Source organism: Neoarius graeffei, chromosome 20 (assembly GCF_027579695.1).
Source record: "Neoarius graeffei isolate fNeoGra1 chromosome 20, fNeoGra1.pri, whole genome shotgun sequence".
Classification (NCBI taxonomy): domain Eukaryota; kingdom Metazoa; phylum Chordata; class Actinopteri; order Siluriformes; family Ariidae; genus Neoarius; species Neoarius graeffei.
Window position 1 is genome coordinate 62,729,327 of NC_083588.1, and position 25,326 is coordinate 62,754,652.

A 25,326-nucleotide genomic window follows, 5' to 3' on the forward strand; every position below is an offset into this window, starting at 1 on the left:
GAGACCAGAATGGACAATCAGAGTGGTCGTGTAAAAGAATGCGTCTAGTTGCCCCAAGACCAAACAATCCCAATCTTATCTGCTTTCGGCTCACTCAGACAGCACTGGCCTCGGCCAAGGCCGTTGCTGGAACAACATCTCCCCCTGAAGGCCACTGCTGTGAGACACTCTCGCATTCCTTCCCCCATTTCCCACGGTCACCACTTTTACCCCCAGTGTGACAAGCGGGTGCGTGACCAGCGCCTTCATGGCTGCAGGAACGGACGGCTGCTTGCTTGCGCTGGGTTACCTCTTGTTGATTTCTTCACACCAAGCTGCTTACCTATTGCAGATTCAGTCTTCCCAGCCTGGTGCAGGTCTACAATTTTGTTTCTGGTGTCCTTTGACAGCTCTTTGGTCTTGGCCATAGTGGAGTTTGGAGTGTGACTGTTTGAGGTTGTGGACAGGTGTCTTTTATACTGATAACCAGTTCAAACAGGTGCCATTAATACAGGTGGAGGACAGAGAAGCCTCTTAAAGAAGAAGTTACAGGTCTCTGAGAGCCAGAAATCTTGCTTGTTTGTAGGTGACCAAATACTTATTTTACCGAGGAATTTACCAATTAATTCATTAAAAATCCTACAATGTGATTTCCTGGATTCTTTCCCCCCATTCTGTCTCTCGTAGTTGAAGTGTACCTATGATGAAAATTACAGGCCTCTCTCATCTTTTTAAGTGGGAGAACTTGCACAATTGGTGGCTAACTAAATACTTTTTTGCCCCACTATATATGGAAGTGTCATGATGGAGAAAGTAGAGATTATTCTTTAGTAAGTAAAATTATAAACATAGTGGGTGATGTTTGAAATAATCGACTTTCAAACTTCAGACACAAATACAGCTTGGTTGATTGAGTGTGTTTGGGGTAAAGGGCATGTTGTGTACAGACTTTTTTTTCCAAAACTTGTTTTTTGTTATGTAATAATTACTTCATAAATATTTGATCTCGGTTTAACATCATTTTGGGCTCAGTTTCAGGAAGAGCAGATTAAAAAAATTTTTTTTAAAGTATTCATTAAAATTTTTTTTAAATTAATTTATTTTTTAAAATAAACTCACCACCGGGGCGGCACGGTGGTGTAGTGGTTAGCGCTGTCGCCTCACAGCAAGAAGGTCCGGGTTCGAGCACCGTGGCCGGCGAGGGCCTTTCTGTGCAGAGTTTGCATGTTCTCCCCATGTCCGCGTGGGTTTCCTCCGGGTGCTCCGGTTTCCCCCACAGTCCAAAGACATGCAGGTTAGGTTAACTGGTGACTCTAAATTGAGCGTAGGTGTGAATGTGAGTGTGAATGGTTGTCTGTGTCTCTGTGTCAGCCCTGTGATGACCTGGCGACTTGTCCAGGGTGTACCCCGCCTTTTGCCCGTAGTCAGCTGGGATAGGCTCCAGCTTGCCTGCGACCCTGTAGAACAGGATAAAGCGGCTAGAGATAATGAGATGAGATGAAACTCACCACCACATTCATCTTCAGAGAACAACTATATAAACTCACTGGCCACTTTATTAGGAACACCCACCCATCCACCTGTACAACTGTTTGATGCAGTTCTCTAATCAGCCGATCCCTCGACAGCAGCACGGTGCATCAAATCATGCAGATACAAATCAAGAGGTTCAGTTAATGTTCACAATGTTCAAACATCAGAATGGGAAAAATTGTCGTTTCAAAGTCACTGTGGCATGGGTGTTGGTTTGAGCCAGATGGACTGCTGGTTTGAGTATTTCAGAAGCTGCTGATCTCCTGGGGTTTTCACACACGACAGTCTCTCGAGTTTACACAGAATGGTGCAAAAAACAAACATCGAGTGAGTGAGTGACAGTTCTGTGGGTGGAAACAAACACCTTATTGATAAGAGAGGTTAGAAGAAAATGGACAGATTGAGCAGTTTGAGCTGCCAGGAAGGATATAGCAACTCATATAATCACTCTTTACAACTGTGGTGAACAGAAAAGCATCTCAGCATGCAACAGAAAATGGAAGAGCACATTGGGTTCCACTCCTGCAGTCAAGAACAGGAGTCTTGACTCAAGTTCCTGTTAAAGTGGCCGGTGAGTGTATATATGTATACATGCAAGCAAATTATCAGGCTAAATTTGTATTAACTATTAAGGCCATTTTTAAGGGAAGGATGGAGGGAAGAAATGAGACAGAAAGTAAAGGAATAGAAAAAAATATAGTTTTCAAAAAAGAGAAAGAGAAAAAAATGACATGTGCATCAGCAAATGAAAAAATGTGACATCAGACTTTTTTGGATAAGAGGAGAGCATTTTTCTCTCACCTTGACACTCTTGCGAGTGAAGGTGAGAAGTGTCCCGAGAGAGTGATTAATAGCGGATTGGGACAGGACTCGAGTGGAACGGTGTTTGAGTCATGTGCATTTCTGCTTCAGTGCTGGAACTGGGTTGGATTTGATCACCAGTGATCAGAGGAAAGTACAACTCTATTCCTTGTCTCGTCTCTGGTGAAAGCCAGGCGTGTGTGTGTGTGTGTGTGTGTGCACACGAGCATGTTTTTATACTACTGAGGACCAGGCTTGTAGTACTTGAGTACAGGACTCGGACTTGAGTCTGACTCGTGTCCTAATTTTAAGGACTCGTGATTTGACTTGGACTCGAGCACTGATGACTCGGACTTAGACTTGGACTCGTGCATTAACTGCATTCAGACTCGTAAATTGGAGATGAGGACTCAGATTTTTTCTTTATTTTTTTGTAACATGCCATAATAATTTGCATAAGATATTTAAATCTACATTAATTTTTGTACTAATTTCGTGCAAGAGTGTCACACCTACATGTCTTGGCGCGTGCATTAGATAGACTCTCGGGCGCGCTCCAGACAGCTCACGCGCCAAGCGGACTCTCTCTCGCGCATGCCATAAACGACTCGCACCTGCACAGGATTAAGGTGCAATCAGCACTCCTAGATAAAAACTGTGAAAACACACTTACTTTGCGAAGTATTGAGTTGCGTTGCTAACACATTACTGAGCCTTATTTCCTTGTTTGGTTTCCTGATCCCTGATTTCCTGTTTCTTGTCTATGATTCTGCCGAGTCTACGATCGCCTGTTTGTATCTCGCTTGACCTGTTGTCTGTTTCACCGTTTTACGATTTTGCCTGCCATTCTGGATTGTTTACCGTCTTCACTTGTTTTAATAAACACACCTTCTGCACTTCCATCTGTCTCCCAACCATCTCTGACAGAATACTTCACACTCCCTGATAAAGAGAAGCACATTCACCTGTTCATACGGCATGTTCAGGAACAAACTCATGTTAATGGCGCTGAAACAGCCACCATCAAATGATGCAGTTGAAGTGTTGGACTTGACTCGGACTCGACTCGGATCAATAGTGGACTCGACTCGAAAATTTTTTTTAATGACTTGGACTGGACTCAGACTTGAACACTGGGGACTCAAGACTGGACTTGGACTCAGGGTTTAGTGACTCGACTACAACACTTCTGAGGACCAAATGTCCCCACAAGGACAGTAAAATCTGACAATTTTGACCTTGTTGGGACATTCAGATGGTCCCCATAAGGAAATTGCTGTTGTGTTTGTTTTTTTTAATTGAAAAAAAAAAGAGCCAGAAAGTTTCCTTTTCATTACTGAGGTTAAGGTTAGGGCTTGGTTTAGGTATAGGCACAGCATTAATTAACTGCAATAATAATTATGTCAATGGAAGGTCCTTACAACAAGGATAGTGAGACAAACGTGTGTGTGTGTTTTGCGCTTGCTCTCACCTGATCCAGCACATCTGCATGAGGAAATAAAAGACCTGCTCATCATCATCATCATCATCTCTCTCTCAAACACACTTACACACCTTTGCGTCGTTTTCTTTCGCATCTTTTCTTTTACTCTGAATGAAAGCGAGCCTGAATTGGAATCGGTACTTTATTAACACAATCTGTCTGATTTACTTTGAGCACCATTAAGACTGGCTCATTTGCTTGAGCACAGAAAATAAATTGCACTTGTAATTCGTTTCCTGTCTGCCGGCGATCCTGCTAACAATGATGGCTGTTTAAAATAGCAGCGCCGCCAAAGCAGCAGCTCATTTGCATACGCAATCACCGCTTTAGGCCACGAGGAGCAAGGCGGATTGTGCTTTTTTTTTAAATGTTTTTTTTCTTCACAAAAGTGACTGATAGAAAGAGATTTTTTTTCATTTCTTTTTTTTTTTTTTACCCAGCGAGATTAAGGTTACAGTTAGGCCAGGTAGCACATTTTTTGATGTCATGCTTGATTACAACACCTGCCTCCTGAATATATACAGTGGGGCAAAAAAGTATTTAGTCAGTCACCAACTGTGCAAGTTCTCCCACTTAAAAAGATGAGAGAGACCTGTAATTTTCATCATAGGTACACTTCAACTATGAGAAACAAAATGAGGAAAAAAAAATCCAGAAAATCACATTGTCTGATTTTTAAAGAATTTATTTGCAAATTATGGTGGAAAATAAGTATTTGGTCAATAACAAAAGTTCATCTCAATACTTTGTTATATACCCTTTGTTGGCAATGACAGAGGTCAAACGTTTTCTGTAAGTCTTCACAAGTTTTTCACACACTGTTGCTGGTATTTTGGCCCATTCCTCCATGCAGATCTCCTCTAGAGCAGTGATGTTTTGGGGCTGTCGCTGGGCAACACGGACTTTCAACTCCCTCCAAAGATTTTCTATGGGGTTGAGATCTGGAGACTGGCTAGGCCACTCCAGGACCTTGAAATGCTTCTTACGAAGCCACTCCTTCGTTGCCCGGGCAGTGTGTTTGGGATCATTGTCATGCTAAAAGACCCAGCCACGTTTCATCTTCAATGCCCTTGCTGATGGAAGGAGGTTTTCACTCAAAATCTCACGATGCATGGCCCCATTCATTCTTTCCTTTACACGGATCAGTCGTCCTGGTCCCTTTGCAGAAAAACAGCTCCAAAGCATGATGTTTCCACCCCCATGCTTCCAAGTAGGTATGGTGTTCTTTGGATGCAACTCAGCATTCTTTCTCCTCCAAACACGACAAGTTGAGTTTTTACCAAAAAAGTTCTATTTTGGTTTCATCTGACCATATGACATTCTCCCAATCCTCTTCTGGATCATCCAAATGCTCTCTAGCAAACTTCAGACGGGCCTGGACATGTACTGGCTTAAGCAGGGGGACACGTCTGGCACTGCAGGATTTGAGTCCCTGGCGGCGTAGTGTGTTACTGATGGTAGCCTTTGTTACTTTGGTCCCAGCTCTCTGCAGGTCATTCACTAGGTCCCCCCGTGTGGTTCTGGGATTTTGCTCACCATGCTTGTGATCATTTTGACCCCATGGGGTGAGATCTTGCGTGCAGCCCCAGATCGAGGGAGATTATCAGTGGTCTTGTATGTCTTCCATTTTCTAATAATTGCTCCCACAGTTGATTTCTTCACACCAAGCTGCTTACCTATTGCAGATTCAGTCTTCCCAGCCTGGTGCAGGTCTACAATTTTGTTTCTGGTGTCCTTTGACAGCTCTTTGGTCTTGGCCATAGTGGAGTTTGGAGTGTGACTGTTTGAGGTTGTGGACAGGTGTCTTTTATACTGATAACCAGTTCAAACAGGTGCCATTAATACAGGTAACGAGTGGAGGACAGAGGAGCCTCTTAAAGAAGAAGTTACAGGTCTCTGAGAGCCAGAAATCTTGCTTGTTTGTAGGTGACCAAATACTTATTTTACCAAGGAATTTACCAATTAATTCATTAAAAATCCTACAATGTGATTTCCTGGATTCTTTCCCCCCATTCTGTCTCTCATAGTTGAAGTGTACCTATGATGAAAATTACAGGCCTCTCTCATCTTTTTAAGTGGGAGAACTTGCACAATTGGTGGCTGACTAAATACTTTTTTGCCCCACTGTATATCTATATATATACACACACACAGAGTACTGTGCAAAAGTCTTGGCCCCTTATTTTTTTCATACAAACTTTGTAATAGACTTCTATTTTATGACTTTTACATTATCGAGTCAAAACATTACAAAAACACATTTTAGAGTTCCAAACATTCGCTTTTTTCCAGCACATTACAGAAGAAAAATGTTTGCATCTGAGCAGCATATTCCATAAAAGAGCACTTTTCAGATTAAAAAAGAAAACATAATGAAGCCTACTGGGTTTTGGTGCAAAATGAAGACGTGAGTGTGACAGTCAAAGTGTCCAAAAGAACTGTGGCTGGTTCTGTAAGATGCTCAGTAAAACCTACAGATCATTTCCACATAAAACTGCACTCACTGGACCTGAGACTACTATTTTTTTTTAAAGCAAAGGGAATTTAGTTTCAAACCAAATATTGACTTTGTGATATTGATTTATTATGGCTTATTAATTACTGTTTACAGTATTTTTTAACATTTAAACTTTAATTTCATTATTTTTTAAGCCATTTTTGGTTGACAGCATTTCTTTACACGTGCCTAAGACTTTTGCACAGAACTGTATATATTTATTAAATGCATTTTTCCACTTTCTTTCAACCTGGAGAGAATTGTATAAGATGTGCACGTTGAGGAGTCACTGAAGCGTAAATTGGATTTGGGGGCGGGATCAGTGTGCCGGTGTTCATCATAGCTCCAGTCATCTGTCCTCATCAGCATGCGGCGTTTTTCATCTCAGATGCAGACTGTACCAACACTTCTGAATCACACGCTAACCCTAACAACCGCTCTCGAACGCCATCAACACGGACCATCCCCATCCCGTTATTACCTCGACTGAAATAAAACTCACCAGATGACCTTGTTTACCCAGTTCACACCTGGACACAGCTCTAATCACAAAGCCTGTCCTGTTGCACATCTCAGAGCTCATATTGAAATCGCATTACAAGTCATTCAGTAGCCAAGTGTTGGTTTTTACTCTTCTGCACCTTTATACCTGAATGATCTACGCTCACACTCCAGATGATTCTCAGTGTTTGTTCCAAGGATCTAAATCTGTATCCTTATTTCTGTAAAGTTGCTTTGCGACAACATTGTTAAAATCGTGATACACATCGATTCAAACTTGAGAGCGTTTGAGTGATTCGACTCAGGGAGTGTAGGAAATCAATCAATCAATCAATCAATCAATCAATCAATCAATCAATCAAACATGCCATGTGTGTTGACATGAGCTGCTGAAACTAAGCCAAAGAACAGAGCTGTAGAGCTGCAGAAATACCATGCGTTCTGGAGATTTAGACCAAAAATTAAAGGTAGACTGCCTTTCAGATTGGGCGGCACGGTGGTGTAGTGGTTAGCACTGTTGCCTCACAGCAAGAAGGTCCTGGGTTTGAGCCCAGCAGCTGACAAGGGCCTTTCTTTGCGGAGTTTGCATGCTTTCCCCATGTTTGCGTGGGTTTCCTCCAGGTGCTCCGTTTTCCCCCCAAAGGCTTGCAGGTTAGGCTAATTGGTGGCTCTAAATTGACCATAGGTGTGAATATGCTTGGAGAGGAGATGGGCGCCACCAAGCAATCCAAGCCCAGAGAAAAGACATGTGAGATGAGTGGCTATGTCAGCATCTCTCATGCCTCCCTACGACCGCAATACGGTTACGGGAATGAACGGAACAGCCTTTCAGATTTTTCAAGTGTAGGTCATAAAAAGAATTTTCCCCGACACACAATTGTTCAGTGGGCCGAAAGCTACTGAATTTGAATCACAGATTTCTAATTTTATTATTTTTTAAAAAATAGAACAATTAATTAATTAATCTCCACATGTCCCTAAATTCTCCGCTATTTTTTCCTGCTTCACCATGACCCAATTCAAGATACTACATCATGCATCACGTGGTGGGCTTTCCCTGTTCACACAAGGCATTGTGGGATACAAATTTGAAACAGGAGAGAAAAATGGAGGACATGAGTGTGCGAATGAAACGTGAAACGGAAAGCGAGAAGAAAAAATGTTATGTTATATACGAAGGAAAGGAAACGCAGGACCAAACTAATAAATCTCGGCGGTCAGCGAGCACCTCGGTGTGATCAGCTGTTCGTTTAGTGACAGAATGATGGAACTGTCAGTGCACGCTCAAAGGGAAACCTGTAGATGGCAGTAATGCAACACTGTGGATGCCAGCTGCTGTAAAACCCAAAAGTAGAAGAAGGTAAACCTGTCTGCTTGACTGCACGAAGCGAGTGATTTCATGCACATTATTTGCTTTAATCCCCTCAAATTAAATAACTTCCCAGCCACAGAACGGCCTGATATTTTGTGAGATATTACAGAAATAAACATACATCACAATGACCACATCTCAGAGGGAACTAAATTTCACCGATTTTATGAAATTGAAAGGCCGTCTAGCTTTAAACATTTTTTTAAACTACTTTTTAATCGAATTAACAAATTGTTTATTTCACAGACTCCATGTTATCCAGGCTTGGGTGATTATTGCAATTATATCATCAACACAAACCTGGTAAAGATTTCTTTAACTTTTTCCATATCTGTATTTCTGACCTGTGATGGAAGTGAGGATGTTTAAAGTTAAAGTTCATGTTTTTAGCCTTACATATGTTTTTTGCTTTCTGGTTCACATGTGGAAATGAATCAAAAGTATTAATTTACTCAAATTTAAACTATTAGGTATGAAATCACTTTTAAATGCTTTAAAAACGTAACATACAGAGATGTCCACAAGTGCCAGTGACCGGTGGTTTTCTCCGCCTACACAGATGGTCTGCATCAGCTACTCGACCCCAGAAAAAATAAAAACTTGCCTTTCAATGTTCGAGTGATTTGTATCGTCTCCACTCACCAGAATTTGCTGCAAATCCAATTATTTCACCATAAAATTGTCTTCGATTTGGGTCTAGTATGACTAGATGCGGCACCATATTTGTTGATTGATTCTCGCGCTCTGATTGGCTGAGCCAGACCACGTGACCACTCCATAGCATATGTAGTTATGTTACAGAGCCAGGCAGCATACTACAGAAGGGAACTGAGAAAGCACACAAACATCTGGAGAGAAATTTCAGACATATTTTGGAAGTATTTTACAGGGAAATGGTTAATAATTTGTTAGCTGAGAATGCACCAGAAGGAATGTAAATTTAAAAAGAAAAAAATTGGGAGGGCATGCCTCCAGACCCCCCCACAACAATAGCGCGCCTTTGGCTTCGCTGCCGCAATTTCCAGAGCCACCTACTACTTTTTTTTTTGCCAGCTACTTCAGATTTCCTGGAGAACTCTAAGCATAATATTAAAATTAATTTAAGTTTAAAACCAAAAGCATGAGAAGTTGATGGGAAACTATGGGACGTTTCTTGTTGTGTCAGGTTCCGTCGTTTCAGTTCCACGCCATTGTCTTTGGATGTTCGCTGTGGAAAGACATAACACTGAATGATATTAAATCAAATCTGTTTGTTTGATTTCTTTGTCATAATGACAACGTATCAAACCCGAGTCTTTTTAATAAACCTGAATTTACTTGTGTAGCAGCTCATTATGCAAAGGGATTTCGTTGTAACCAAAGCCAATTTGTTAGAAATGAAACGCAAACATTTTTACTGCATATTATTGATTGATTTCTGTGCATAAAATCGAGCTGTAGATGTCTTTACATTGCTGTATGCATGAAACCAAACCACTTGATTTCATTGCCATGCTCCGAAACCACTCCGTAAGACGGCTGCAGAATTAAACCGGCGGTCATTTCTGAAACCCTTCCCCTGTACAGACCACACTTGTCCACTAAGTGCTAAAATTGATGTGAAGCCATTACAGCGAGTGAGAGCAATTATAAAGGATTGATCTCAGTCGGATCGTAATGCCGCACCGTTAACATTAGGCCAATTTTCTGATAGCATTTAAAGGAACTCGTTCTTCTAACTCTCTCCAAGTCCGATGGCTGGTTTTTGCCAGAGATCCCACCATAAATACTGATTAAGGCCACATCCAGTGGCTTTGCTCCTTTCGCCTGCCGTCGGAGGTGGAATCCGCAGCATCTGGGCGCCGTGATAAATCGCTGGTGTCCTTGGCGCAGTTCATTTGCAATCCATTATGGCGCATTAGCTTGGTGTCAAAGAGGAACCCAAACACAATGCATCACTACTGAGCTGAGACAGAACCCGTCCGATTCCTCGACTCACCCCTGCACTGTACACGTGAGCTGGGAGAGTCCTCACGCTAACTCTTTTCTTAGCTCACATGACCGGGGTGCGACAGGAATTTGGCATGTGTGTGTTTTATTAGGAAGTACATACAGTGTGTGTGTATTATATATATTTTTTTTTCTGTGCAAAAGTCTTAGGCACATGTAAAGAAATGCTGTTGACCAAAAATGGCTTAAAAATAAATGAAATGTTTCAGCATTAAAAAATACGATAAACAGTAATCAGTAAGCCATAATAAATAAAACAAAGTCAATATTTGCTGTGAGACGACCCTTTGCTTAAAAAAAAAGTAGTCTCAGGTCGTGAGTGCAGTTTTATGCGGAAATGAGCTGTAGGTTTTACTGAGCATCTTGCAGAACCAGCCACAGTTCTTCTGGACACTTTGAATGTCACACTTGCTTCTTGATTTTGCACCAAAACCCAGCAGCCTTTATTATTTCATCTCATTATCTCTAGCCGCTTTATCCTTCTACAGGGTCGCAGGCAAGCTGGAGCCTATCCCAGCTGTCTACGGGCGAAAGGCGGGGTACACCCTGGACAAGTCGCCAGGTCATCGCAGGGCTGACACATAGACACAGACAACCATTCACACTCACATTCACACCTACGGTCAATTTAGAGTCACCAGTTAACCTAACCTGCATGTCTTTGGACTGTGGGGGAAACCGGAGCACCTGGAGGAAACCCACGATTTCATAAAATCGGTGAAATTTAGTTCCCTCTGAAATGTGGTCATTGTGAGATGTTTATTTCTGTAATATCTCACAAAATATCAGGCCATTCTGTGGCTGGGAAGTTATTTAATTTGAGGGGCAAATAATTTAAAAGCAAATAATTTAAAAATAATTTAATAATTTTAAATTTAAAGCAAATAATGTGCATGAAATGAAATCGTTTGCTTCGCGCAATCAAGCAGGCAGAGGAAGTCTGTGTGCGCATGCGCAGGTTTACCTTCTTTTTTTGGGTTTTACAGCAGCTGGCATCCACAGTGTCGCAATACTGCCATCTACAGGTTTACCTTTGAGTGTGCACTGACAGTTCCATCATTCTGTCGCTAAACGAACAGCTGATCACACTGAGGTGCTCGCTGACCACCGATATTTATTAAAATAATAATAATAATAATAATAATAATAATAATAATAAGTTACATTTATATAGCGCCTTTCAAGAAACCCAAGGACGCTTTACAATAGTAGACAAAGAAAGAAAAATAAATAAATAAATAATATAATAAGAAAAAAAAATAAATAAAAAGTAAAAAGTCCACCAAGTAGGGGTCAGGATGTAATTCCCGTGGTGTAGCAGCCACAGTCCCACCAAAAGGCGCACGAAAACGAGTCCCACATCTCCAGCACCGCCGCCGTGACGCCGTCAACAACATCGCTCAGAACACCACGCCATGGATCCACAAAGCGAGCAGAGAAGCTCCGCCACACAAAGCGCTGGTGTGTCCCAAACCGCCTGCACAGCCGCCGCGACACCACCAAGCAACATCGCTCGGAACATCACGCCAAGCGTTAAAGCGCAGAGCGCTGGACAACCATGATGTAAAATGAGCAACGAGCTCACTGCAGTCCACAGCTTGGATCACAGGCATCACCCACGGCGAACCAAGGCCTGGAGGGAACCGACGCCCAAAACTAGGTCTGGAGCAACACCATCACCGGTGGAGAAAACACTCAAACAAACATCAAACTACACAAACACACAGAAAAAAAAAATAGAAAAAGAAATAAAATAAAGCAAAAAAAGCTTGGTCCTGCGTTTCCTTTCCTTCGTATATAACATAACGTCTTTTCTTCTCGCTTTCTGTTACTGTAGTCAGTCTTTCACGTTTCATTCGCACACTCATATCCTCCATTTTTCTCTCCTGTTTCAAATTTGTATCCCACAATGCCTTGCGCGAACGAGGAAAGCCCACCATGGGTTATAATAACTAATAATAACCCAAGGGTGCTCAATGAGATGAGCACCCTTGTTGTTAGCAAGGTTTTGTGCAGCGCTAATCTGGTTAGCAGTGCTAACAGGATCTATACTGTGATGTAATCTGTTACTGGTGTATTGGTGACAATGATCACACTGACGTCTCTCAAACTAAACTTCGCTAAGACTTTATGCCCACTCGTTAAATCCCACATTTCAGAGGGAACTAAATCTCACCAATTTTATGAACTTGAAAGGCCATCTATTTTTAAGAAGAGTTCCTATATTATTATTTCTCTATGAGAAATTGTGACTATGACTATTTTTGTAAATTTTTTGGCTCAAAAATTAGTTTCTGACATGTGATGTCAGATTTTCACAGTTTTCAGTGTGGTCTCCTGCACAGTACAGTGGGAGAATTATCTGCCCCTTCTGATGTATATACCAGGGTACTATAACTATTATAACCCATATTTAAAGCTGTCCTTGCAGTTTTAAATTTTGAGTGGCATGTCACAAAGTAGTAACCCCTTATCATAGAAAGAGCCATGAAATGAGTTAAAACAATTATTAATCCACTAGCTTGTTGGACAGTTGACAGTTTTGTCATGTAAGGGTGACAGACGGATGTAATTGCAGGAAGAGTTTTATTGAAAGCACGCTAGCAAACAGATCCAAAATGTCACAAGTTGAAAAACAGGCAATGGTGGAGTGAGGCACAGACAGGATATCAGAGGGAATACAATATTCACAGTCCAAAAACACAAACAGGGTCAAAACCAGAAAAGTGACACAAAATACAAGGCTTTTGCAAAGTCTGTGTGTTACTCAGAGTCCTTATATAAATGTCTGCGCTGTGATTGAGCTCTAATCAGGAACAGGTGCATGGGGATTATTCCTAATGATTCTGTGAATGCGTGGACGTGAGAGATGAAGCCAGATGACTGTTTGATGTATCGAGTGTGATATTGGATAGTAACTCTACAGTAGTGCTGTAAAGTGAAAGTGCTGGTTCACTGCTGTCCCCCAGGCACCCAGCAGAGTCACACCATAATAAATGCGGTGGTGGTGTTTCTGGCACATGGCATGCGGCGACAGAGAAAGGAATAAATATATATCGTAATTGCGATGCGTATCTCATTTGTCACAAGACAATGCAGTGATTTATTGAGGTGAAAAACACGGCACAACACAATTCGATGGTTAATTCATGGTGCTGTAATATTATTATTCTATTCAGGGGGATTTTGTTTTGTGCCCTTGCAAATATTTTGCTCATAAACTCATCAGGAGCTCCGCTTTTAGGCATGGACTATATAAATATATATCTATATTACACTGGATATATTTATATAATGTATAAAACGTAAAAACATAGAGAGTAAATCCTGTGTTATAACTATTGCATTAAAAGATATCCGTTAAATGCATTTTAATTCACTGCTTAATACAAAATGGTCCTGACTTCCACTGTTTGAATCTGTATTATTATTATTATTATTATTAAAGAATGATAACATTTTGAAATAAAATCACACAACTGGAGCTTGAACCTGCTGAGCTTTAACAAAATGGTCATGCTCATATCTCAAGTAAATCCACAAAATTACATCTTTTCACGCCAGCATGGTTTTTTCCCCGCTTACTCCCAGTCATCGAGCAGCAACCTTTAATGAAATAAACATCAGAAATACAGTGAAGCGAGACGGAAACTCGAGACGCTTTAGAGAGGGGAAGAAAACACACAGAATGACTGTCCATGACTTCACACATCACAGCTGCAACATGACGTCCTGCAGCTCCACGACTCTACCATAGGAACACCAAGCAGGTCAAAACCATCAGCTTGTAAACTTTTTATTGCTAATGTATCCTGTTAAAAACACAACTAAAGAAATGACATTTAAAAAAAGAAGAAGAAGAAGAAGACAGCATCAATCCACCACCAGAGCGCTGGATACTGAGGTCTCGGTTCTGAAACCTTCTTGGTCAGAAGGTTTTCGTGATTGTCGTTTCTATGGTAACAGCTCATTCTGAACAGACTAAAACGCGTGTTTGTTATATAGCAAAGAAAATCTGTCAGTGTTGTTACATTTTCTGTTTATTAAATATATTTATGGAAGGAGTCTCCAGTGTCAGCACTTTGTAGCAATCAGAGGTAACAATTTCATACACAGGTCTAAAAGTCTAACGTTTTTCATCTTATTTCGACAGGAAAAATTGAGGCTGGTGACTGAATGACAGCTTTATATGTAGAAAGTATGCTGACAAATTGCTGTGATATGAGATAATTTTTACTTCATTATTTTCCATTTGTACATGAGCTTCATTCATGAACTCCGACATCTTCATTCCTGTCACTAATTCCAAGCATAAATGTAAAAGAGCGCATTTTTTTCTTGATTAAACGATAAATCAATCTCTCTTCTGCTGAAGTTTTTCACTGAATATTGTCTTCACAGTGAATTAATATTTTAATTCTAAACATCAACCGCAGACTCGATTTTTGGTTTGTGAATTTTTGCATATTTAATCAGATGATGCTTCATTTGCATAAATTAGTGCAGAAGTACTGAGACTAAAAATATCTGTAAGAAATTCAGCAGTTCACTGGCTTACATGGTGATATCTGTTATTTAAAATATAATAATAAATAATACATTTAGATCGTAAAGAGAGGTGAGGAAGGGATAAATGATACATGTGTCACGGTGATGGTGTGGTTGGGAATCTGTTCCCATATTGAGGTTGGGAATGTCGAGACTTCCGAGTGGAAGCTGCTGGTGGCAGCGTGAGTGTGTTTAGCCAACAGCACCATTTGCTGCGAGAGCAAGCGATAAACATGACCATATGGGTGGTGGTTATCCCTGACCACACACACACAGTATACACACACACACACACACAGTGTACACATACTGTACACACACACATTTTAGACACACAGTACACACTGTACACATACTGTACACACACACTGTACACATACTGTACACATTTTACACAGACTGTACATGTATTGTACACACACACACACTGTACACGTAATGTACACACACTGTACACACACAAACTGTACACGTAATGTACACATACACTGTACACACACTGTCAAGTGTATGTGAGCATCAGGGTTTCCCACACTTGAAAGGGAAGGACTCGGACACGGGATTCCACTCGTCTTGTATTTTATTGGTTTTCAGTGGAACTGACGTTAGAATCAGAAGTAGAATCAGAGGTAGAATCAGAAGTAGAAGCTAGAAGCTTGGAGCTTGAAGCCGAAGTTAGAAGGTGAAAAACCTTTAAACATACAAATAAAATAAATGTATGAATAAATGCCTGTTTTTCTACAACTAAGCCCAAGTTAATTAGGCGACAATATATAAATATTTATGTATAAGGTAAATTAAGTATATTTTAACCATTTTTAAATCATTCAGGTAATATGTTGCTGAACGAAATAAATGAACAGAAAACCAGTTTTAAACTAAGAACCGTTTTAACCATTAGCCCTTTCACAGGCAGTTTAACTGAAGATATTTTACTACACGCCACTGATAAAGAAAGTTTAAATCATTTAACCAAACACAGGTAAGGAACAAACATTTCTCATGCCCATGGATTACTGCGAGCGCAGCGTTTGCATATAAAAAAGTTCAGTGGGTTTACCGGTAGCCTTTTTTGTCCTTTTTCCCTGATGTGCTGTAAAGTTTGTGTTAGTAGCGAATTCTCTTTGCAGCTGCTGCGCTGCTGCTTCGTTACAAACTGAATGTTAATTCTGCCTAGCGTTCTAGAACGACCGCTGCCCTGCTAACTAGCGTTGTGATTGGCTGCCCTGCTAACTAGCGTTGTGATTGGCTGCCTGTTCAGCACAGCGTGCGTGCGCTGGTAGCGCAGCGATTCAGTGTAGCAGGAAGTGGCGGAGGCAGCTGTCAATCATGTGAGCCTGCGTTCAGGCACTCCTTGTGGCAGGTCGCCGTAACACCTCCCACTCGATCTTGGTGTGGCGCGACACGGGAAGATCGCACCCATCAGGCGAGCTGGTCTCTGCTGACTTGTTCCTCCACTGGGAGGAGGACAATGAGGCGTCGCACATCCCGATGCAGTGTGGTACCCTGTGGGTCCCAGGACTTCTCGGTTGGCTTTGGAGTCTTCACTTGAGCACGTCCACCTAGGGGGACTTTCACATGGACATCCCGGACAATGCCTTTGGAGTCTGCATTCACGCTGACCACTCTTGCAAGCTTGAATTGCCCCCTCAGTGCGTTTTGATCGCAGAGCCACACTATGTCTCCGACGGCAACATTTCTTTTTGCAGTGTGCCACTTGCTGTGGATGAACAGGTTCGGACCTGCAAGTTGGCTCCAGGACCTCCAGAAGTGGCTAACTTGTGTTTGCATTTCTTGCAGTCTCTTGAAGGGGTAGGTGGTGTAGTCTACTGTTTTGAAGTCTCCAGTTTGTGTGGCTCGGCCAAGCAACAGTGTGTTTGGGGTTACGTAGTTGATGCGGTCCTCACGGCTCTGAACTCTGGCATCGATTGGCCTTTCGTTGGCAAGGTTAGCAGCTAGCTTAAGCACTTTCAGGAACTCACTGAAGGTAAGGCCTCCTCCACCACCAAGGCTTTGCAGAGCTCTTTCCTTCTTGCAGATGATGCAGTTGTCGACAACTTTTTGGGCCAGAATTCTTCCTCTGATCACCCAGGCTCTCTTTCGCATCCGCAGCAGAGTTCCTGCCACTCCGTCATGTCCCTCACTGTGTGCTTCACGGGCCAGGAGAGTGGAGACCCAGGCTTGGTATGGTAGCAGGGGAACAGCATTATGGTCCTCTTTGAAGGCCTGTATCCGCTCTCCACACATCAGGATCCCAGTTACTTGGTCTTTGTATACGACAAGCCTGTCACTAGTTGTATTTGGGAAGTTCACACCTTCTTGCACTGCCAGACATAGTTTCAGGAACACGTTTTTCCTTTCGCTGACAGTGATGACGCCAGATGAAGGTATTGCCTCCCACTTTGCTTCATCTCCCCTCTTGGCACGCAAGAGCTTCTTAGCCGCCCTACAAATCCATGCAACCGTCCCGACCAGCCGTCTTAGACTGCTGAAGCACCTTTCGTCCAATAGATTTTGGACTGCTGCTACTGTTGGTGGCGGGTTTCTGGACTTGGATTGTGCTTCGTCCTGGACTGCAATTGGGCTTTGTGTCTTCAGCTGACTTCGGGTGAGTACAGCAGTGAATGTTTTCTTCTGCATTTTTGTGACGTTGTCTCTTGCCTGTGCAGCAACATCTTTCACTGACTTTTTTGGCCACTCACTCTCAGGAAGCTGAAGGAACTGCGGACCTGACTGCCACTTGGATTTCTCGATTAGGTCATCAGGACTGGCCCCTCGGGTGATAATATCTGCAATGTTCTCGGCACCTGGAATCCACCACCAATCTCGGATGTCAGTGCTGCTCTGGATCTCACCAACTCTGTTTGCGTAGAAGGTTTGGTATCCATAACTTTCACGCTGTATGGCACCCAAGATGGTCTGGCTGTCGACTAGATGATACCACCTCTTGACCTCGATTCGGCAGTGCTTTTGGAAGTAATTCTTCAGCCATGCTGCAAAGACTGCTCCGCACATTTCTGCTTTCACAGGGTCACCTTTATGGTCAAGGGGGATTTGTTCTCTCACTTGTTCTTTCAACAAGTCCTGGCTGAGGCGCATTTTCTTCCTCTTCTTGGAGAAGTTCACTGCAACCATGACATGTAACTTGTCATTGTCAACGGTGTAGCCGAGGCCCAGGGCTTTGTTATCCTCTTCGGTGAGTTGGTTTGGCAGGATCATGGTGTTTGACTCAATCTTCTCACCTCTCGACTCGCTCCTCCCACTTTGATCCGAGTAGATCCAGGGCTTCATGAAGAACCCTCCTGCTTGAAGGATCTGCTCAATGTTGGATGTGAGGCATTTCAGGTGGTCGAGGTTGTTGTGGGAAGTCAATATGTCATCGACATAGGCATCCTCTTCGAGGACACATCTCTCCTCTTTGAAGTGGTTGAATGAAGGCAGGCTGGCGGTCTCTCGCATGGCAACTTGGGCTATGCAACCAGCAGGCTTGTCTCCAATGACAGCTGCAGTGCGCATGGATCTTGCAAAATGAGTCTTGGAGTTGTGGGCCATTAAGGTGACTTCTTCAAAGAGGTCCGGGTGTGTGCCTCCAATGGTTTTGCCAAGCGGGCCATCCCAGAGCACCAAGTCACCGATGGAACGAACCTTCTGGGGTACCAGCTGCCCTTCTTTGTGGCTGATGAGGAGTTGGATCTCCTTTGGTCTTGCGAGATCTTCCAGGGAGATGTCTGAGAAGATTTTCTGCAGTTTTTTCGCCGGGACATGTCTGTGGACTTCTGCTATTTTGTCAAGTCCATAGCAGATGAGTTGGTGTGCTTTGAGTGTCCCTCTTGGGGTGCTGACTCGTATCTTCAGCAAATAGCGCTTGGTTGCAACAGACACCTTCATCCCTCCAACGCCATGAACCTCCAGCGTAACGTCTTCACTTCTCAGGTTCAACTTGCTTGCAGCTTTGTGCGTTATGTAGTTTGTGTCTGATGCCAGGTCGATGAGGGTCCCGACACTCTGTCCGTCATTAGCAGTGACATTGAGGAGCATTAGGATGACTGGGTACTCGGTGAGGCAGTGTTCATCTAGAAGACCTCTCTCAGCAGCACTGGAGTTGAATGCCCTGGACGCTATGTTGCAGAAGGCATCTCGACACTGTTGTGCCAGCTCTGGTGTGAGTTTGGAGAGGAACTGCTCCTGGGTTTCAGTGAGTCTTCTGCCCTCAGCCCTCACTGGACTGAACTTGGGTGTTCTTTGGGACTGGGGTCTGGTAACTGGACAGAGGAGGAAGTGGTGTTGGTCTTTGCATTCTGGATTCCCGCACAGGTAAGTGGTTTTCTTGCAGCTTTCACCAGTGTGGACTTCGAGGCATCTTTTGCAGGCACCGAGTTGTTGTGCTGCATCCCTCTTCTCCGATGGCTTTAGGTCGGTTCTAAACTTTCTGCAGAAGTACAGTTTTCTTCTGTGCTTTGGGTCACCACAGACGATGCAGCCTGCTGCGTCACTGTTGGATGACACTGCCGGACTGTTGGTTGCTTTTGTTCTGGCTTGCTTCAGGAACTTGGTCTTGTCCTTGGCAGGTTCAACGCCATCTTTCAGCTGGTCAAGTTGCTCATATATGGCTTCCTGTGACTTTAGGTAAGCCAGCAGCTTGTCAAAGCGGTTATGACGGTCCACAGCGTTACTCACGTCAGCAGCATAGGTGAGCCAGTCTTTCTTTAAAGTTTCTGGAAGCTTGCCCTCAATGGATTTGGTCACAATGGGGTTCTTTATGGCCTCGGCATTGTCCAGTTCATTTAAGTCGTAGAGAGCTTTTTCCACTGTTTGGATGAGCTCGATGACTCTTCTTGGCTGGCCGGCTTTGACTGCAGGAGTTGCTTGTAGATCTTCAATGATCTCGAGAGCAATTTTGGCTTGGTTCCCAAACCGGTTATCCAGGACTCTGAAGATTTCGTTTGAGGAGCTGTAGGTCGACAGGTGTAGGTTTCCGGCCACCTTTTCATCGATGCTGTCGAGCAGCTGGAATTTCTTGACCTCTCTAGACCCTGTCGGTTCACCCTGCTTCTGTAGAGCTTCCCACTCCTTCTTCCACCTGTAGTAACTTCGCTGGTTGCCAGCAAACTTTGGAAGGGCTGTGGCTTTCAGCTTTATTGCTGGCACTGGAGTTGTACGGTGGACAGTGGGCTCTTCAGATTCTGTCTTGATTTTTGCAGCTTTGATGAAGGCAGCCTTGCGTGACACCAGCTGGGGAAGTTGCACTTCGAGCTCTGTCATGCGGTGATCAAAGTCTCTTTGCTCTGCAGCGGGAGCCCAGCGGTTCCAGTCACGGTGCGCTTCTTTTGCCTTCAGCACCAACATCTCAAAGTGCTTCAGCATGAACTCATATGCCTCCAGAGTCACGTCGAGCTGGGCAGAGGAGACATTCTTGCAGTCAGCTTCAGCGATGTATAGAGCAAGGGGCAGCTCTTTCTCCCCATACGATTCCCAGAGTGTTTGTTGAATTAGGAGCTTTGCTTCTTTAGTCCTCTGCTTACAGTATGCCTCTATCTTCTCCAGGTCGGCTTTCTTCTCGGCGCCCAGGTCCTCTACAGCGGCTGCTTCTGCCATGTAGGCGGCCTCAATCTCTTCGTTCGCCTCCATGAGTCTCGAGCTTTCTGCTGTAAGCTTGTTGAAGTTTTGCTTTAGCTCCTCCACGGTCATCTCTGAGTGTGTTCTTGCAATGCAGTTAGCAAGACGGGAGAAACGTCTTTTGGCTGTGGTTCGCTCTGTTTTCAGTTCTTCTAATGACTTCGCCATTTCGTTTCTTTTTTCCAGATGACTTCTAGCTTTATCCTCCAGGCCCCCAGGTGAAGTGTCTTCCCTCTCTGTTGGGTTGTGGCACGAGTGGAGTCTTGCTTCTTGGTCACTGGTTTCAGTTTGATGCACTGGTGCAGTGGTGATTCACTGGCAGTTGTCTGGCAGTCGTCAGTTTCCACTGGTGCATCGGTTTTTCACTGTCAAGTGTATGTGAGCATCAGGGTTTCCCACACTTGAAAGGGAAGGACTCGGACACGGGATTCCACTCGTCTTGTATTTTATTGGTTTTCAGTGGAACTGACGTTAGAATCAGAAGTAGAATCAGAGGTAGAATCAGAAGTAGAAGCTAGAAGCTTGGAGCTTGAAGCCGAAGTTAGAAGGTGAAAAACCTTTAAACATACAAATAAAATAAATGTATGAATAAATGCCTGTTTTTCTACAACTAAGCCCAAGTTAATTAGGCGACAATATATAAATATTTATGTATAAGGTAAATTAAGTATATTTTAACCATTTTTAAATCATTCAGGTAATATGTTGCTGAACGAAATAAATGAACAGAAAACCAGTTTTAAACTAAGAACCGTTTTAACCATTAGCCCTTTCACAGGCAGTTTAACTGAAGATATTTTACTACACGCCACTGATAAAGAAAGTTTAAATCATTTAACCAAACACAGGTAAGGAACAAACATTTCTCATGCCCATGGATTACTGCGAGCGCAGCGTTTGCATATAAAAAAGTTCAGTGGGTTTACCGGTAGCCTTTTTTGTCCTTTTTCCCTGATGTGCTGTAAAGTTTGTGTTAGTAGCGAATTCTCTTTGCAGCTGCTGCGCTGCTGCTTCGTTACAAACTGAATGTTAATTCTGCCTAGCGTTCTAGAACGACCGCTGCCCTGCTAACTAGCGTTGTGATTGGCTGCCCTGCTAACTAGCGTTGTGATTGGCTGCCTGTTCAGCACAGCGTGCGTGCGCTGGTAGCGCAGCGATTCAGTGTAGCAGGAAGTGGCGGAGGCAGCTGTCAATCATGTGAGCCTGCGTTCAGGCACTCCTTGTGGCAGGTCGCCGTAACACACACACTGTATACACACTGTACACCTACTGTACACATACACTATACACACACACAGTACAGAGACACTGTGTGCACACATACTGTACACACACTGCATACAAACACACTGTACACACACACACAGTACACACACACACACACACACACACACACACAGACACACAGTACACATACTGTACACATACACTACATACAAACACACTGTATACACACACACACACACACACACACACACACACTGTACCTGACTGTATGGTCTCCAGGACCCTGAAGCTTCACACCCGAAGCTCCTCTTTTCCACAGTAAGAGCTCAATCACAGTATGATCTGGAACATTATTTTTTCATGTGTAAAAGTTTCCTGCAACATATTTTAAAATATATATTTTAGAATAGATGCAAAAGTTTGATATTGGCCCCTTTTTTCTTTTTTTTTAGAAAACACATCTTGACCTATTTTTAAGAATATATTGAAGTATAAATAATATATTTGGTTGTGATAGTGAGTATATTTACTTTAAGTATATGTCAGTATACAGGGCGAAATGTGTACCATCATAACCAAATACACCAGCTGGCAGCGTGCGTGTGTGCATGCGTGCCTGCGTGTTCCTTGGCTTTGGGGCTTTCTGACTTCTGACTAGCCACATACACATGCTGCACTGCTCCTTCAGATGGTACAGCGTCACACTGTGCTCCCTGCACCCCTGCGTGAGCCTAATTAAAGCAATTAATCAGCTGAATTAAGCAGATTTCACTCCCCCCTCCCCCCCAGGAGCCTTCAGAGTGACCACTGCTAGCAGAAATGCTAACTCCAGTCATGCTAATTCAAATCACGATTTGACGTCAGGAGTGTAAATGTGCATTAGGGTATTTTATTTCCTGTCAAAAGTCAAAATTCGTTATATGTGAACGCAGCACTAAAATTGTAAACATATAATGTTTGTGAATCTCGAACTCGTACCATGAATTCTGTTCCTAATATTCTGTGTGAGCTTTTGTCCAAGTGATCAATTTGTATTTTACATCCATCAGATGCACATTCTCGTTTTATATCCAGAGCTTTGACAGCTTGTAGCCACAACCTGTAGAACATTTTTAGCCCCGCCCCTAAAATGTTACAATAAAATCCTTGAACTATAATCAGTGATTCATTAAATTCACGTCAGAGTAAGCTCCATGTGGGATCACTGAAAATACGCAGTGTTCTTTTTTCTTTAATATAAACATCAGATTGATTAACTTTGATATTAACCAACAGCCCTGAAAGCCTCACCCCTTCCCTCAATCTTACATTACTAATCTCTCATCTCCTCCTGATTTTCCCACTTTCTGTCAAAGTAAGTGTAAAATGCAAAACAAAATCTATCAGTATACACAAGCTAACATGAAACAAGTATATATTTAACATCAGTTCACTATTTTTATTATTTAGAGGATTCCATGAAAACAAACCAAAAAAAAAAAACCTCAGTGGAAAAGTGAACCTCTTTCTTGAAGTTTATCCAACAATGTTATCACGGAGGTTTGAAAACTTTTGACTGCCAGTGTACATTTGTTTCCGGAGAGTGATTTAGACTCCTGTACTATATGCAAGAAGGATAATTTCGCAACTTGTACGTGATAGCCATCTTGCCTTTATATCGCTTTCTCTCAAACACGTGCAACAGAGTTGTAATCAGAGCTGTGGTACAGACCCGAGCTCGCTGTGGCGCCGTGGCCGATATTAAACCACAGCACTGCTGGGCTTATCTCACCGCACGCCTGTTTGTACTCTAAAGGGAGCAGCGGCTTGGGGAGGCGCAAGCAACAGGAACACGGAGGAAGGGAAAAGAGAAGAGGGTGAAGAAGATGGTGTGAGAATGAATTAACACTTAAAACAGCAGCAGCCTATTAAGTCTGCAGAAAAGCAGAGAGAGAGAGAGAGAGAAGGATAAAAAAGGAGATGCAGGATGGTAAAGAAACCTTAAAGGAGTTTAGCATGACAGAATCCAGCATATCGAGAACGTGGGATGAAAGTGCAGCGAAACAGAAACGACAGAATACCCAGCCATGTTGGCCCACCATGGCCCTTCTTCTTTCTTCTCCTCCTCTGCTCTATCTCTCTTTCTCTTTCTAGCTGCTGCAGGACAAGAGATGACGTGGACACTCAGTGAATTACTAATCGTTGAAAGCAAGGAAGACTGGGGGAGACAAGTGTGTGGGGGTGAAAGAGAGATGATGAGGAAGAAAGAAAGCGAGAGAAAGAGAGAGAGAGAGAGAGAGAGAGAGAGAGGGAGGTGGTTTGACGCATCTCGACTGCAACCATTGGCTTTTTTTCTACATTAGGGATCAGAAAAAGAGCTGCAGAGAGGCACTACACTGAATACAGGATGCATTCATCCTCCTCCACCCCTCCTTCTCTCCACCTCACTCTCTCTCTCTTTCTTTATGCATCCATCCATAGATCCATCTCCAAGCTCACAAAGACTAACATCTCATTCATGTTCTCTCAAACACAGAGATAGATCCATGTAATGTAGGGCCCTGGGAATAGAGATCCTTGTAACATGGAGCCCTGGGAATAGAGATCTTTGCAACATAAGGCCCAGAAATGGTGGCTCAGTGGTTAATGTTCTGGGTTACTGATCAGAATGTCAGAGGTTCAAGCCCCAACAACCCCAAGCTAAGCTGTCCTGTAACACTCTCAGCTCCAGGGGAGCAGTATAATGGCTCACCCTGTGGTGTGACCCCAAATTCCTAACAAGCTGGGGTATGTGAAGAGAAGAATTGCACTATACTGAATGTATATGTGACAAATAAAGGCTTTTTTTCTTTCTAACAAATACAGAGCCTTGGAACATAGAGCCTTGAAACATAAGGCCCAAGTACTGTATACTTCCATGGGTGTTTCCAAAGTATACTCAATTTTCTGCTGAATGTGTTCATGTCTCTGAATGTATGTATACTATACCTTTATTGAACACCCACCTCACCTACTGGGAGTGGCATAGAGTGTGATCTGTAAGACAGTCCCCTGAAAAAGATAAAAACAAGAACACAAAAGGCATATGCAGCAGTTTGCAACTTGAGAGAAGAAGAGCTTCTTTAATGTTTAATGTTGATGTTGGAAGAAGAAGAAGAGTGATATAAGAGGAAGAAAAATGTTCTAAAATAATTTTAAATGTTCTTCTGAATTATGCACTTTGACTACTGTTACATACTGGATGGCGTATAAACGCTCTGTCACATGTGCAGTCAACATACACAGTAAGCATGGATAGAAAATCTGGACTGTTTTTGGAACACAGGGATGTGGTAAAATAGAGCAAAGGTACCTGGGAATATAGAACCTTGGAACAGAGGGACCTGGGAATATAGAGTCCAGGAATATAGGGGCCTAAAATATAGAGACTTTGAACATAGGTACCTGGGAAAATAGAACCTTGGAACATAGGGTCAATATATAAAGAGAGCTTTTGGAACATAGGGCCCTTGGAAGATAGAGCACTGGAACATAGGGTCTATATATAAAGAGAGATTTTGGAACATAGGAGCCTCAGAAGATAGAGCCTTGGAACATAGGGATGTAGGAATATAGCATATTGGAACATAGGGACCTGGGAATATAGAGCGTTGGAAAATAGGGACCTGGAAATATAGAGTTTTGGAACACAGGAATCTGGGAATATAGAGTGTTGGAACACAGGGACCTGGGAATATAGAGCCTTGGAACATAGGGACCTGGGAATATAGCATATTGGAACATAGGGACCTGGGAATATAG

General features: G+C 42.9%; 1 protein-coding gene across 1 annotated transcript in view; it reads left to right on the forward strand.

Annotated features, from left to right (window-relative positions):
* LOC132869342 (voltage-dependent calcium channel gamma-2 subunit-like) overlaps nt 1-25,326 on the forward strand; it is a 117,109-nt gene that overhangs the window by 23,218 nt on the left and 68,565 nt on the right. The gene's annotated exons all lie outside the window — the stretch shown is intronic.